This window comes from Ambystoma mexicanum, chromosome 2q (genome assembly GCF_040938575.1).
Source record: "Ambystoma mexicanum isolate Mex_15411 chromosome 2q, UKY_AmexF1_1, whole genome shotgun sequence".
Taxonomy (NCBI): Eukaryota; Metazoa; Chordata; class Amphibia; order Caudata; family Ambystomatidae; genus Ambystoma; species Ambystoma mexicanum.
The window spans coordinates 1,459,025,603-1,459,038,527 of record NC_090924.1 but is presented as its reverse complement, the minus strand read 5'-3'; positions in this window follow the sequence as shown (position 1 = coordinate 1,459,038,527).

The following is a 12,925-nucleotide window of genomic DNA, read 5'->3' as shown; positions in this document are numbered from 1 at the left end:
TCCTCGGAGAAGGCAGCAGCCGAGGAGAGGTGTTTGGTGAGTATTTGGTGGTCGACTAGGTTGAAGACTGCAGAGAGATCCGACAAGAGCAGGATGGCCAGATTGCCCTTGTCTTTGGCTTCATCCATTTGGATTTTTAGGTCCAGGAGGGCTGTTTCCGTCCCATGTATGTGTCTAAACATGTAACACCTTTACACCATCCTACCAGGCAGGATACTTAGGAACTCATACCCCCACATCCCAACACGAACAGCTTCTCACGGACAGCTTGCTATGAGAGAAAACGGACTAACACCCGAGCCATATACCTGACATGTCCCAATACAATGGTCAGGCAGGTTCAGGCAGTTACTGACCTCTACACACACGTGACTTCCATTACACTTCCCCACATGGATAAAAGGCGGAGCATGAAAGCATACTCTGAGCGAGGCAAAGCACGCGGGGAAGCAGCAGTTCCAAGGTGGCAGTTTAAAACAAGGCGTAAGACGACAAAACCGAAGGGGATCGCAAGGAGGGAAGTGCCCTTGACCTTTTTCGACGAGGAACTGTTACTTTCATAAAAATAGAAAACATAAGACAGTAAACAAGGCAGAAGAATCCTGCATTGTGTGTCAGAGGTACCCAGAGCTCTGCCGCGTTGATAGTCAAAGTGGGGAGAATCGCTTGCAGCCGTGCTACTGTCCTTGGCTCCTACAACAAAGCCGTGACAGTGAAGTCAACAAAGCCGGTGAGTTGGAGAGACTGATACCAGTCTGGTCTGTGTTGAAGCCAAGGTTGCAAACAGCAAAAGTATATAGTGAACGCTGAGGTGAACATTCTATGAAGCGTATGTGATAATCAATGAGAGTAAAATTGAACAACAGATAAGTGATTGAATTTTGAAGCCAAGATACGACAGAGCGGTCCGGCACTGCGTGTGTGCTCATTCAAGAGTCTCTGTAAGGTATCCAACTGAAAGAGTAACAAAGAATTGTGAATTGGAGTGGTCCTGCAACGGGTCAAGCTAAATCCTGTGCACAATTGAAAGTCTTCGATGTTAATAGCATAAAGAACGTTGATGACCGTTCGAGCCCGGTGGAGGGAGTTCAGCTGACAGCTTTTGGTTAAAGCAATTTTGTGTTAGAAACATTAAATTGAAATTGGTGAATAGTGAAAAGCCTGAGAAATGCAGTACTTGTGAAAGCATAAGAGGAAATTAACTTATTGTCTGTTGTTGTCGCATCAGGCCCTCTGAAAAGAAGAGACTTTGAAAAGGCAAAGAGACTTGGACACGGAAGGCCCTGATGCTAATGATTGAACTATATCCTTGTGCAAGAGAAGCCAGAGACTGTGCTAAGCTTGAGTGTGCCGCCTTGGCTCGTGCTGAAAACGCGGGGAAAGAAGGCCAATGGCCTGACATATCATTTTGTCAATGCTTTTTTCGTAACACTATTTCCTTCACTATGTGTATTTATAGGTAAGGATTGGCAATATGTTGATTAGTATAGGTCCCTTTCATTTTGACAAAACACCACTAGGACTGTGTTATTATTATTTGATGGTTGTAGCTTGCTCCCATCTGTAGATTTAGGATTAGATAGGCGTTTTTCAAAACCTTGTTGAAGTTCAATAAACACCCTTCACTTGTGTCTGTCTTACTGCTCATACCATGCCTTCCTTACAATGTTCTGAAGCCAGACTGGTGGTTGTCGAGACAACCAACAGATTCAATGTGATGGATAATCTTTTGCAAGAGTTTGCCCAGGAAGGGGGTAATGGACATAGACTGGTAGTTAGCTGGACAGGAGAGGTTGGTAGAGGGCTTTTTGAGGAGAGGGAGTGCTTGAGGAGTAGCGGGAGGAATACAGTGGCAAAGAAGTGTTTGCAGAAACCAGACAAGGCTGGAGCAAGGGAGGCAGTGTTGTTCTTGATAGTTCTGGAGGAGCAGGGGAGAACCTGTTTGGATGAGACTTTCATAGAGTGGACTTGTCTAGAGACCTCATCAGGTGATATTGGAGAGAAAGAGGAGAGAAAGAGGGAAGAGGAGAGGGGGGCTAAGGGAGGCATGAGAATGGGTGAGTGAGAAGGGAGTGATATAGACAAGAGTGAGGACAGGATTTCCTGAGTTTTAATAATGAAGTGAGAGGCAAGTGCAGTGCACAGGGCCACGGAATGCAGAGGAGAAATGGAGACTGCAGTAGGATTGACGAGTTCCTTGCTGATTTTAAGAAAAGCTCAGCCGTGTTGTTAGCGGCCCCAGAGATGTGGATTGGATATGAGCCCTCTTCTTTGAGTGGATGGACAGTCGTTAATGCCTTTGGAGCAGACGTCAGTGCAGTTTGTCAGAGGATGTTCTCGAAGTCTGCCGCTTTCGCTCAGCAGCTCTGCACTTACATTTCAGAGAAGCCAGGTCGGAGTCATACCAGCTGTTGCGCTTGCAGGAAAGCTCCATGCGGATCCTCATGACAGGGGCAAGAATGTCCAGAGAGTTGGAAATGGAGAGTTGAAGGTTAGTAAGGGCTCTGTCAGTGTGGGTGACAGTGGCAAGAGTGGGAGGGGAAATGAATGTGCCGACAAAAGAAGCAACTGACACTCGCTTCATCGGTCGAATGACAGAGAAGGAGACTGGCAGTGCAGACGGAGCTTAGTCGGGGGACCCAGGAGGACCAAGTAAGAGGACAGGAGAGCATGATCAGACCAGGAGAGAGGAGTAGTCAGAGGGTTGGAGATGGGTATGTCTGCTGAGATGAGAGCATCCAAGGTGTGTCTGGCTGAGTGCGTCTGACCGGAGGGAAGAATGGAGAGAGAAAGAGAGTCACAGAGGTTGTGGAAGAGTTCAGAGCCATTTCAGGAGAGTCAAGGTGAAAATTGAAGTCTCTGAGGAGGAAAAGATTGAAAGTGGAGGCCAGAAGAGAAGGGGTGAGGTCAAACCACCCTGAAAGGAAATGGGAGACCGGACCAGGGAGCCTGTAGATGGTGGCCAGAGTCAGCAAGAGGATAGGAGAGACACCAAGCCTGCAGATGAGGCATTCGAAAGAGGAGTAGGACTGAATGGGTATGATAGTAGCAGGGACCCATTCAGGGAAGATCAGATCCACTCTGCCCCGGACCGATTATTTTAACGGGTTATTTATAACGTGCTTAATACCCAGAGGTTTCTAAGCGCGGACCCGAGGATCAAACCTGTTTTGCTCCGCCTCGTCTTGCATTCAAGACGAGCACGTTGCCCCTGAAATATCCTCCCGAGACAAGTAAGGTCTGGGCTTAGAGAGGATCATGTAGCCCTCTGGGAGGAGGGTGTCAAAACTTGTGACAGAGCTGGCCATGAACCACATATCGGTGAGAGGATGTCGAGATCTTCAAGGAAGTGGCAGATGTCAGAGGAGTGTTTAACGGCAGTGCGAGAGTTGAGGGTGTTTAAGTGGAGATGGTTGCTGATCTTATGAGGAGGTGTACAGGAATATAGTATGCCCCTAGGTGGTGGCAGAGGGGTGGCAGAAGGAGGAGTGGCAGGAGAAGGGAGGAAGTTGATGAGAGATGGAAGACACCTTTCAAATAGGAGGAGGTTGGGCTGAGAGCCCAGGACCATGACAGTGCAAATCAGGTAGACATTAATGATGGCCCTAGAGGAAGGGAAGTGTTACAAGAGTACTTTCCAGTGGGTTCCACCATTTATGGGCAAGGATGAGAAAGCGGAGAGCGCTGAGACCATATGGGGATTGTAAGTGTCCGGAGAGGGAATGACAAAGAGGATGTCAATGACAGTCCGCCTGGAAGAAACATTGACAAAGATGTCAGCGATTGGAAGGCCTGCATGGGAGACCAGGAGGCACTTCTTAAAATGTTTCCTACCAGACTTCGAAAGAGAGATAGGGCAGGTGATCGAGCAGCAGTTAGAGAAGATAGGGGAGATTGAAAGCACCATGGATGGAAAGCGTGGAAAGAAAGAGAGAGGGTGAAACTGCAGTGCACAACACCCAACTTTAACACAACAGCAATGTTACCATCTCGATTCAAGTGTCCAGGATAAAGGGAAAAAGCCTAGATTCAAACATACAGCAGAAAAAGCAAAGACACCTAGAAGCAAGTTTTCTGGATAGAGGGAACAGAGCCAAATAGGGGGATAAAGGAATGAACACCTAATGTTCGAACAGACAGCAGTGCAAGACACGTAGTTTCCACTTTACTAGAAAGAGGAGAAAAAGCCTACATTTCAACACGCAGCAAATGAAAAAACACCCAGATTCAACTTTCCTAGATAGAGGGGAAATCCCAATATGGCTAACTATGAAAATTAGCCAAAATACCAGACATGGATAATATACAACTGTGGGCAACATGCAGCAGACTGCAAGCTTAGCTAATAGGAGTAAAACGAGAGCAGGGACAGTTAAAAGGGAGCAGTAATGGCTGTTCCCCCTGCCCGCACCTTTCTTACATGTCAGTCGCAGCTGGTTGACTTCTGTGCTGCATGCACCACCAGCGAACACTGGCAAAACCCCACTGGAGCTGCTACTACAGAGGGCTGCACGGGCACTGGGGCTGCCCTGGGTGGTCTCCCTAAAGGGGGCCTAAGGCCCAATCAGAATGGAGGAGGGAGGTACCGGGGATGGGCAGGGAGAACAATGAAATATAACGTCACTCGTGAAATAGGAAGCTACCAAGGTGCACACAAAAGATCAAGTTCAAGCAGTAGTCCCTGAGTATAGTATTACATCAAATGGTACTCACCAAGAATTCCGTAAGTAAAGAGTAGTTGTAGCAAAGGCAGTGATGGGAGTATGCAGATGTGAATCTAGATATAGCAGTGGCTTTGGTAGAAGGTATTAAGTGGTGGAAGTAGATGTAGCAAAATCAGTGATATTGAGTATGTAGTCGTGAATCTAGATATAGAAGTGGCAGTGGTAGCAGGTATTAAGTGGTAGAAATAGTTGTAGCAAATGCAGTGATATAGTATATGTAGTCGTGGATATAGATATAGCAGTGGCAGTGGTAGCAGGTATTAAGTGGTGGAAGTAGAGGTAGTAAAGGCATTGATAGTGAGTATGTAGTCATGGATGTCGATATAGCAGAGGCAGTGGTAGCAGGTATTAAGTGGTGGAATTAGATGTAGTGAAGGCAGTGATAGTGAGTATGTAGTCGTGGATATATATTTAGCAGTGGCAGTGGTAGCAGGTATTAAGTACTGAAAGTAGATGTAGCAAAGACAGAAATAGTGAGAATGTAGTTGTGGATCTAGATATAACAGTGTCAATGGTAGCAGGTATTACGTTTGTCGAAGGCGGTATAGCAAAGGCAGTGATATTGAGTATGTAAACATGGATGTAAATATAGCAGTAGAAGAGGTAGCAGGTATTAAGTGGGGGTAAGTAGATACAGCCAAGGCAGTGATAGTGAATATGCAGACGTGAATGTGGCTATAGCAGTGGCAGTTGTAGTAGGCATTAAGTGTGAAGTAGAGATAGCAAAGCCAGTGATAGTGAGTATGCAGTCGTGAATGTATATGTCATGTTTCTGCATCTTTGTCCCTGGGTGGTGCTATCTTCAAACCTGCAGGGTGTTTTCTACTATCTTCAGAGACCCAAAATCATTATTTAACATTTCCTTTCACAAATCTGTATATTTAAAAATGATGGACTTCAATTCCCATAATGCACCTTGTGGCAGTTATCATTCCCCGGTTATTCCTATGCATCCCTCTTGGACCCACAATCCCCAGAAACCCAAGAGATCAGTGATGCTTCACTTTCCCAGGACCAGAGAGGGAGGAGGTAGATTACGTTCAGGTGTGCTGCACCAGGTGCTGCTAATGAGCCTGCTTCAGCACATGACAGGTCAGTATTTAAACTGCTGCCTGCAGGAGCACAGCGATCTTGCATTGAGTTTTCTCCCTGCCCGTTGTCCCTAGAGCCACGGAATTCTGCTGTTTCCTGTTGCTGCCAGAACCTGCTCCTGCTCCTGTTCCAGTGCCCTGTGCTCTCCCTGCCTTGAAGCCCTGCTACTCTGCCTACTCTACCCTGCCTTCTGCCCTGCTCCTCTGTGCTTCCTGCACTGCGGCCCTTGCTCCCCTGCTTGCAGTCTTCTTTTCCCTGTCTACAGCCCATTGCTCTCTACAACCTATAATGGTGTTCCCTGCCTGCAGATCCTTGTTCTATGCCCATAGTCTATGTTACCTGGCTTTACTTTCCAGGTTTCCAGTCCTAGGTTTCCTTGTTATCTGTCTGCAGTCCAGTCCTTGTTTTCCTAGTCCAGAGTTTTAGTCCTGAATTTTCGTGTTACTTGATTCCGGTCGATAGTTTCTAGTCTGCAGTTCTAGGCCCCTGTACCATTGCACTTAGATTCTTTTCTACTTGTTTTTCCTCTTTCATTCCTGGTCTCTGTCCTGAACCCTGCTTACTTTGACTGCTTTTTCTTCCCTAGATATTTCTGTTACCGTTCTTGTCCTCACTCGTGGTTCTGTCATTCATTTGTTCAGAGTTTGGGTGCTGGGTTTCTCAGCAGGCAATCTCTGCCCCTTCATTTGTCTCATTTACTTCTTGTCTATAGTGAAGTGTGTTGCGTTCTGTTCCCCAAGGGGGCACCCGCTGTAGTTTCTGGCAGCAGTACATATACCAGCTTGTTTTGTGTAAGTACACTCCTTGTTTGTGCCCTAGTGTCCAGACACAGAAGCCACTCTAGCTGCCCCCGTTCATGGGCTTGCAGGGTGTGGTGCCTGTAAAAGTAACTTACACAGAGGCATTGAGGTTCCCTCATACCTGTGGGGAGTCTCTAGTCCAACATGTGTATACACCTCAAGTGGGATTCCTCATTGTTTGTCCAGTGCATGGTTCCTGCCCATTCTTGTTCACCATTGATGTCTGCCCTTTCTTCCTATTCTGTTGTTCAGAATTACCTTGTCTATTTGTCCTTCTTGTTGACTTGCCTGCTGTATGTGTTTGCCTTCCCCCTTACATCAGCACAGCCACCCCAAACCTTATTGGGTGTCCTGTGCAACTTCGGACAGTAGATATAGCAGTGGCAGTGTTAGCAGGTCTTAAGTGGTGGAAGTAGAAGTAGCAATGGCAGTTATAGTGAGTATGTAGTCGTGGATATAGATATAGCAGTGGCAGAAATAGCAGGTATTAAGTGGTGGAAGTAGATGCAGCAAAAGCAGTGATAGTGAGTATGCAGTCGTGGATATAGATATAGCCGTGCCAGAGATAGCAGGTATTAAGTGGTGGAAGTATATGTAGCAAAGGCAATGATAGTGAGTATGTAGTCATTGGTGTAGATATAGCAGTGTTAGAGGAAGCAGATATTAAGTGGTGTAAGTAGATTTCACTAGGCAGTGATAGTGAAAATGTAGTCGTGGTTGTAGATATAGCAGTGGCAGTGGTATCAGGTATTAAGTGGTGGAAGTATATGTAGTTAGGCAGTGATAGTGAGTATGTAGTTGTGGATGTAAATATATCAGTCTCAGTGGTAGAAGGTATAAGTGGTGGAAGTAGATGTAGTTAGGCAGTGATAGTGAGTATGTAGTTGTGGATGTAGATATATCAGTTGCAGTTGTAGCAGAGATTAAGAGGTGGAAATAGATGTAGTTAGGCAGTGATAGTGCGTATGTAGTTGTGGATGTAGATATAGCAGTGGCAGTGGTAGCAGAGATTAAGTGGTGGCCGTAGATGTAGCAAAGGCAGTGATAGGCCCTCATTACGACCCGGGCGGTAAGGGATTACCGGTACCGGTAAGGGCACTCGTGCCGGCAATCCCTTACCGCCCAATTACGGGGTCCCTTTGCGGGTCCCTACCATAACATCAAAGGGACCTTGGAGGTAATTACGGTACCACAATTTGCGGTACCGTAATTACCACCTTCCCCATTCCCATTGAGCCCTATGGGGCAGAAATGGGAATGGGTAAGGGCCAATGGTGAATGGGGAATTACCGCCACGCCAACCTTGGCAGAATCCGGAATCAACAATGGCGCTAATAGCGCCATGGTTTAACGCCTGGGTCACAATGAGGCCCATAGTGAGTATGTAGCCATGGAGGAAGATATGGCAGTGGTAGCAGGTATTAAGTGGTGGAAGTAGATGTATTTAGACAGTGATATTGTGTATGCAGTCGTGGATGTAGATATAGCAGTGGCAGTGGTAGCAGGTATTAAGTGATTGAAGTAGATGTAGCAAAGGCAGTGATAGTGAGTATGTAGCCATGGAGGAAGATATAGCAGTGGGAGCAGTTCTTAAGTGGGGGAAGTAGATGTAGCAACGTCACTGCATATTACATTGGCAGTGGTAGTAGGTATTAAGTGCCTGGAAGAAGATGTAGCAAAGGCAGTGATAGTGAGTCTGCAGTTGTGGATGTAGATATAACAGAGCATTGGTAGCAGGTATTAAGTGGTGGAATTAGATGTAGCAAAGGCAGTGACAGTGAGTATGTAGTTGTCGGTGTAGATATAGCAGTGGAAGTGGTAGCAGGTATTAAGTGCCTGGAAGAAGATACAGCAAAGGCAGTGATAGTGAGTCTGCAGTTGTGGATGTAGATATAACAGTGCATTGCTAGCAGATATTCATTGGTGGAATTATATGTAGCAAAGGCAGTGATAATGAGATTGTAGTTGTGGATGTAGATATATCAGTTGCAGTGGTAGTAGGTATTAAGGGGTGGAAGTAGATGTAGTTAGGCAGTGATAGTGAGTATGTAGTGTGGATGTAGATATATCAGTTGCAGTAGTTGAAGGTATTAAGGGGAGGAAGTAGATGTAGTTAGGCAGTGATAGTGAGGATGTAGTGTGGATGTAGATATATCAGTGGCAGTAGTCGAAGGTATTAAGGGGAGGAAGTAGATGTAGTTAGGCAGTGATAGTGAGGATGTAGTTGTGGATTTAGATATATCAGTGGCTGTGGTAGCAGGTTTTAAGTGGTGGAAGTAGATGTAGCAAAGGCAATGATAGTGAGTATGTAGTCATTAGTGTATATATATATGGCAGAGGCAGTGGTAGCACATATTAAGTGGTGGAAGTAGACATAGCAAAAGCAGTACTATTGTGTATGCAGTTATGGGTGTAGATGCAGTGGCAGTGGTAGCAGGTATTAAGTGGTGGAAATAGATGTAGCAAAGGCAGTCATAGGGAGTGTGTAGTTGGGGATGTAGATATAGCAGTGGCAGTTGTAGCAGGTATTAAGTGTGGAAGTGATGTAGCAAAGGCAGTGATAGTGAGTGTGTTGTAGTGGATGTAGATATAGCAGTGGCAGTTGTAGCAGTTATTTTGTGTTGGACGTGGATGTAGCAAGGGTAGTGATAGTGAGTATGTTGTAGTGAATGTAGATATAACAGTGACAGAGGTAGCAGGTATTACATTTGTGGAAGCAGGCATAGCAAAGGCAGTGATAGTGAGTATGTAGTCATGGATGTAGATATAGCAGTGCCAGTGGTAGCGGGTGTTAAGTGGTGAATGTAGATGTAGTTAGGCATTAATAGTGAGTATGTAGTTATGGATGTAGATATAGCAGTGGCAGTGGTAGCAGGTATAAAGAGGTGGAAGTAGATGTAACAAAGGCAGTGATAGTAAGTGTGTAGTTGTGGATGTAGAAATAACAGTGACAATGGTGGCAGATATTCCGCGGAGAAAGTAGATGTCACTAGGCAGTGAGAGTGAATATGTAGTCGTGGATGTAGATATTGCAGTGGCAGCGGTAGCAGGTGTTAAGTGGCAGAAGTAGAGGTATCAAAGGCATTGACAGTGGGTATGCAGTTGTGGATGTAGATAGCAGTGGAAGAGGCAATAGGTGTTAAGTGGTGGAAGTAGATGTAGCAAAAGCAGTGATAGTAAGTGTGTAGTTGTGGATTTAGATATAGCAGTGACAATGGTGGCAGATTTTCAGCGGAAAAAATAGATGTCACTAGGCATTGAGAGTGAATATGTAGTCGTGGATGTAGATATTGCAGTGGCAGTGGTAGCAAGGTATTAAGTGGCAGAAGTAGAGGTAACAAAGGCATTGATAGTGGGTATGCAGTTGTGGATGTAGATATAGCATGGCAGTGGTAGCAGGTATAAAGTGGTGTAAGTAGATGTAGCAAAGGCAGTAATGGTGAGTATGTAGTCATGGATGTGGATATAGGAGTGGCAGTGGTAGCAGGTATTAAGTGATGGAAGTAGATGTAAATAGGCAGTGATCGTGACTATGAAGTTGTGGATGTAGATACAGCAGTGGCAGTGGCAGTGTAATCAGGTATTAAGTGTGTAAGTAGATGTAGCAAAGACAGTGATAGTGAGTATGCAGTCAAGGAAGAAGATATAACATTGGCAGTGGTAGCAGATATTAAGTGGTGGAAGTAGATCCAGCAAAGGCAGTTATATTGTGAATGCAGTCATGGATGTAGATGTAGCAATGGCAGTGGTAGCAGATATTAAGTGGTGAATGTAGATGTAGCTAGGCACTGATAGTGAGAATGTAGTTGTGGATGTAGATATAGCAGTGGAAGAGGTAGTAGGTGTTAAGTGGTGGAAGTAGATGTAGCAAATGCAGTGATAGTATGTGTGTAGATGTGGATGTAAATATAGCAGTGGCAGTGGTAGCAGGTATAAAGTGGTGTAAGCAGTTTGTAGCAAAGGCAGTAATGGTGAGTATGTAGTCATGGATGTGGATATAGGAGTGGCATTAATAGCAAGAATTATGTGGTGGAAGTAGATGTAAATAGGCAGTGATCATGAGTATGTGGTTGTGGATGTAGATATAGCAGTGGCAGTGGTATCATGTGCTAAGTGTGGAAGTAGATGTAGCAAAGGCAGTGATAGTAAGTGTGTAGTTGTGGATGTAGATATAGCATGGCAGTGGTAGCAGGTATAAAGTGGTGTAAGTAGATGTAGCAAAGGCAGTAATGGTGAGTATGTAGTCATGGATGTGGATATAGGAGTGGCAGTGGTAGCAGGTATTAAGTGGTGGAAGTAGATGTAAATAGGCAGTGATCGTGACTATGAAGTTGTGGATGTAGATACAGCAGTGGCAGTGGCAGTGTAATCAGGTATTAAGTGTGTAAGTAGATGTAGCAAAGACAGTGATAGTGAGTATGCAGTCAAGGAAGAAGATATAACAGTGGCAGTGGTAGCAGATATTAAGTGGTGGAAGTAGATCCAGCAAAGGCAGTTATATTGTGAATGCAGTCATGGATGTAGATGTAGCAATGGCAGTGGTAGCAGATATTAAGTGGTGAATGTAGATGTAGCTAGGCACTGATAGTGAGAATGTAGTTGTGGATGTAGATATAGCAGTGGAAGAGGTAGTAGGTGTTAAGTGGTGGAAGTAGATGTAGCAAATGCAGTGATAGTATGTGTGTAGATGTGGATGTAAATATAGCAGTGGCAGTGGTAGCAGGTATAAAGTGGTGTAAGCAGTTTGTAGCAAAGGCAGTAATGGTGAGTATGTAGTCATGGATGTGGATATAGGAGTGGCATTAATAGCAAGAATTATGTGGTGGAAGTAGATGTAAATAGGCAGTGATCGTGACTATGAAGTTGTGGATGTAGATACAGCAGTGGCAGTGGCAGTGTAATCAGGTATTAAGTGTGTAAGTAGATGTAGCAAAGACAGTGATAGTGAGTATGCAGTCAAGGATGTAGATGTAGCAATGGCAGTGGTAGCAGATATTAAGTGGTGAATGTAGATGTAGCTAGGCACTGATAGTGAGTATGTGGTTGTGGATGTAGATATAGCAGTGGCAGTGGTATCATGTGCTAAGTGTGGAAGTAGATGTAGCAAAGGCAGTGATAGTAAGTGTGTAGTTGTGGATGTAGATATAGCATGGCAGTGGTAGCAGGTATAAAGTGGTGTAAGTAGATGTAGCAAAGGCAGTAATGGTGAGTATGTAGTCATGGATGTGGATATATGAGTGGCAGTGGTAGCAGGTATTAAGTGGTGGAAGTAGATGTAAATAGGCAGTGATCGTGACTATGAAGTTGTGGATGTAGATACAGCAGTGGCAGTGGCAGTGTAATCAGGTATTAAGTGTGTAAGTAGATGTAGCAAAGACAGTGATAGTGAGTATGCAGTCAAGGAGGAAGATATAACAGTGGCAGTGGTAGCAGATATTAAGTGGTGGAAGTAGATCCAGCAAAGGCAGTTATATTGTGAATGCAGTCATGGATGTAGATGTAGCAATGGCAGTGGTAGCAGATATTAAGTGGTGAATGTAGATGTAGCTAGGCACTGATAGTGAGAATGGAGTTGTGGATGTAGATATAGCAGTGGAAGAGGTAGTAGGTGTTAAGTGGTGGAAGTAGATGTAGCAAATGCAGTGATAGTATGTGTGTAGATGTGGATGTAAATATAGCAGTGGCAGTGGTAGCAGGTATAAAGTGGTGTAAGCAGTTTGTAGCAAAGGCAGTAATGGTGAGTATGTAGTCATGGATGTGGATATAGGAGTGGCATTAATAGCAAGAATTATGTGGTGGAAGTAGATGTAAATAGGCAGTGATCATGAGTATGTGGTTGTGGATGTAGATATAGCAGTGGCAGTGGTATCATGTGCTAAGTGTGGAAGTAGATGTAGCAAAGGCAGTTATAGTGAGTATGTAGTCAAGGAGGAAGATATAACAGTGGCTGTGGTAGCAGATATTAAGTTGTGGTAGTAGATGCAGCAAAGGCAGTGATAGTGAGTATGTTGTAGTTAAAGAAGAAATAGCAGTGGCAGAGGTAGCAGGTATTAAGTGGTGGAAGTAGATGTAAATAGGCAGTGATAGTGACTATGAAGTTGTGGATGTAGATATAGCAGTGGCAGTGGTATCAGGTATTAAGTGTGGAAATAGATGTAGCAAAGGCAGGGATAGTGAGTATGCAGTCAAGGAGGAAGATATAACAGTGGCAGTGGTAGCAGATATTAAGTGGTGGAAGTAGATGCAGCAAAGGCAGTGATATTGTGAATGTATTCATGGATGGAGATATAGCAGTGGCAGTGGTAGTAG